This window comes from Rhopalosiphum padi, chromosome 2 (assembly GCF_020882245.1).
Source record: "Rhopalosiphum padi isolate XX-2018 chromosome 2, ASM2088224v1, whole genome shotgun sequence".
Taxonomy (NCBI): Eukaryota; Metazoa; Arthropoda; class Insecta; order Hemiptera; family Aphididae; genus Rhopalosiphum; species Rhopalosiphum padi.
The window spans coordinates 64,041,811-64,046,004 of NC_083598.1; the positions used below are offsets into that span (position 1 = coordinate 64,041,811).

Here is a 4,194-nt window from a genome sequence, read left to right on the forward strand (position 1 = left end):
TATTATACATAATTACTAAATAATGAAAATAGAGGGGACATAATTCCCTCAAATTTTTACTACGGACCCTAACTCAAAATGTTTAACTTTGTGCTAAGCTGTCATTTTTTAGAAAATATTATTGGTGTTGGAAAAAAACGCATTTAATTACTGTTACGGCGTGAGCACCATTTATATCTATATATATTATTATCACCAAAACTTGGCTTTATCTGTATTAGTATTATTATTGTTATGTGTTCGCCCAGTTCACGGGTTTTTGTACAGTTGTTGTCAGACCATCTATCGGTCGACACGAGAAAATATAGTATACAGTCCATTTATTAAAGTATACATTTTTTTGTTAAGTTGTTTTAGCAGAAACAATTACAGAATCTCTTCCTGCAGCTCTAATAGTATCAAGATTCTGTATCGTCGGATATGTGACGTATACTGCAATCGACTTCAATATTCCATATCCATGCTATTAATCGTACGATGTTTGAGATTATTACACATTGAATGGAGAGATACATTTTCCAAATAGTGAATAAAGAAGGAAACATGTCGGTCGTCGACCAACTTAGATATGCGGAGTCAATGTCGAGAACTAAGGTGATATTTAAATAGTATAATATATTATTTATAATATCAAAACTTTAGCTTAGAATAGGTTAGGAAGTGATTTCTTCAAATGTTTACTCGTATACATATTACACCAATTATTTCCTAATTTTCAAAATAATTTTTTTTTTTTTTTTAATCAAAAAACAAATAATTACGTGTGGTATTGGTTTTCTTTATTATAGGTCCAATTAAATGAAATGAAATGTTATTTTCTCAAATAGTTTAAAATAAACTAAATATTTACAGGTTGGATAGATTAGAATATTTTGAATATGAAGACTTTTCACAAGATTAAAATTAAAATGTATAAAAATATAAAAATATAAAAATTAGATCTTTGCATATCTAACATATCTTTCATATAACATTAAAACGTTGAAACTTTCAAAAAAATTTCTAATCAATGTTATTATGTTGTAAAAGTACTTGCATCGATATCTTTCTATATTTTTACAGTCGCGTGGTAGGTACCTATAAATAAAAGATAATATAATTTGGACTATGATAAATAATAAATCAATCGACTTAAAATCAATTCACAGTAAGTGATCAGTGACCACGTCAGACGTGTGCGTAAAAAAAAGTAAAATAAAAAAAATTAATTTTAACAGTAAAGGTGCGCATCTTACCTACACATCATAACAGCCAGTTTTTGATACTTTATAATGTATTATATATATATATATATATATATATATATATATATAATTATCGAATTAATTTTGTATGTACTCAACTTGTAGGTTCAGTGCACGTACGTGTGTGCATATATCATAATATTGGGTAATGACCAATGAGTAAAGTCGATTACGCGTAAATTGACTGCAAATGTGCCAAACAGTCGCCGCCGCCGGTCTTAGTACGCTATAGCCAGGTAATATACATAATATAATATACGCGCGCTCATGTATGCTCGAGTGTATACATGAATATAATATTATTATATTATACCAAAGTACACAGGTGTGTACAAATCGCTACGAAAATATGCATTTTTTCCATTTTTTAATCCATGTTATTACTATTATTATAGGTACACTTGCGTCGCGTATACTGTGTAGCATTATACGTATCTGGCGGCGCGTGCAATTTATGTAAATCGTATGAGTTGGTTTTTTTTCGATCGGCGACGAGCCCTATCGTGCCGAAGCCGAACCACATACGTATAATAATATAATAATAACACACAATATAATTTACGTATTATACGTGTACCGCGTAGTGTTGTAGATATATGTAGGTATATATTGTATATATTATATTTATAAAAAAAAAAAGAGCACCCCCGAAGGGCTTGCTATTATTATCATCATAATATACACGCTGTCGAGCGAGCGTGCGCGATCTCCTATCCATCTACGGCAGTATACGGTATACGTATATTGTATATGTTTAAACGGTCCAGCGTTAAATCCGGTGACTGATGGCACACACACACACACACACACACACACACACACACACTTTGAGTCTGTCGTATCCCGTTTCATCGGTAACGTACCCGCCGGGCCGCCGCGCGCGTATGAAACCGGTCCCCTCAGCGCCCCGGACACGACGATTATGATGACCAGCTCGGGCCGACGGCTATATACGACGGTGTGTGTGTGTACGAGTAGCGGACTGACTGGACGTCGTGGCGTGCGCAGTGATTGACGGCCATCGATTATATACTCTATTACGACTTATACCTATACATTATAATATATGTAATATATTATGTAGATATGTATATAAATAAATAATAATAATAATATATTGTATTTTATCTATAATATGCATACCGTTCCGGGATCGATACACATATTATTATATCTCTATGTATCAATATAAACATTCTCGGATTCTCACATATGTGTGTGTGTGGATGATTTATAACAATAAATAAGGTAGGTACGTAATCAAATTAGAAAAATAACCCCCTCCGCGAGTTCACTCTCTGCCATCGATTGCGTAAGCGGCGCGTATATACAGTGACGGAGAGAGAAGTGTTTGGAGTTTAAACCACACTTTAAAATGTTTAAAAAAATTATTCAGGGTTAGGATACTGGATAAGGATAATAGACCTTTATGATTTTTATTAAGATCGGTGTCATACACTTTTATGATAACGTCATAACGATAAATTTATAGTATTCTGTTTATACCATAACGATGAAAAAGGTTTAATTTTATTACTTAAAAATTCCCCCTCCCCTGTAATTATTTTTTGTTTACGCAATTAGACACTTTTATATGTATATGTGTGTGATACTCTTCGAGACGTTCAAAATGAGCTCGTCAATAATTGGATCGTAAATTAATAATGCGTGCGCAAATAATTAATAATTTATAACCGCCGTCCGTTGATATTTCATAATTATATGGGTCTACACTTGGGCGCGTGCGCTGCGTATATCATATTTTTATATTAATGCGTATTATAGCTGCGCCGTTTTCGATCGCTGTTGTGTAGAATTCTATTTTCTTTTCGGCAATAAATACTGAAATTTGAAATATCTCGTGTTTGAATTAATGTACTCGTAATATAATAAAGTGTATTTTTTGTCTCGAGCGTGACGCATTATAATTGTATAATCCACATCGGATTATATTATAGCGTTGATATTGTAAATTGTAATCCCAAACACCGAGTAATTAGAAAATCTTAAAAAAAAATCGAATTTAAAGCTTTGCAGGTATGACGTGACATCGATGGTCCTCCGATTTGACCTTGACGAAAAATAAAAGAACTTAAAAGGTTTTTTAAGAACACGCATTATATATTAACTGTATATTAATAATGCAGTGTTCTAAACAATTTAATGTGTACGGTCTCTGTATAGTATTATATTATTAAACACACACGTACACGAATACACGATGTCGAGAAAGGTTTGAAACAACGTCTCATAAAAAGTCGACCGTCGCCCGTCAAAAATCGAATTGTTTTACGACGACGGCGCATTCTGCGGCGCGTATAACCAAAATTACAGCTAAGTGCAGTACCCAACTCTCTCCGTCAAACAGCCTCGCCTATAGCATCCATATAAATACATTACTTATGTCTATAGAACATCTATATTGACGTCTTATTAGTATTCGTCCGAGCTGCTTGCACTATAAGTTTTATACATATAATATATTATAATATTTAAATGTATTATATATTTAACGCATTTGTGTAGTATTATAACCCGTGTGCACAGACTGCAGATATACATAACTGCTGTGCATAAAGGAAATATATACAGCATAGGTTTAACGTGTTGCGAGTAAAATAATGAATTGACACGTATAATTATATCTAACTACTTAGGTGTGTAATATGTACTAATAACTTTTATTTTTATCGTTATTTTTATAACTTTTATTAATTATACATTTGAAAAAATAATATTTATATGACCAAAAGTTATTACATAGTTAGTTAACTGCATTCACCAAGTTGGTCTGTTATATCCTGTACATAGATTATAGATATAATATCTAAACTTCTGAGTCACACAGATAGATAATATTAAAGTAAAAGTACATGTATATATATTTGTACTACAACTCAAATCGTATTATAAAAAATAAAATAAAAATGTTTTCAAAAATATAAATTTA

The 4,194-nt window shown here is 31.8% G+C and overlaps 1 long non-coding RNA gene across 1 annotated transcript; it reads left to right on the plus strand.

Moving 5' to 3' along the window:
* The first annotated feature begins 354 nt into the window (after positions 1 to 354).
* Positions 355 to 2,280, plus strand: LOC132922410 (uncharacterized). Its single transcript, XR_009661016.1, has 3 exons — positions 355 to 594; positions 1,350 to 1,480; positions 1,640 to 2,280. It is a non-coding gene; the product is annotated as an uncharacterized LOC132922410 (long non-coding RNA).
* Positions 2,281 to 4,194: the final 1,914 nt, after the last annotated feature.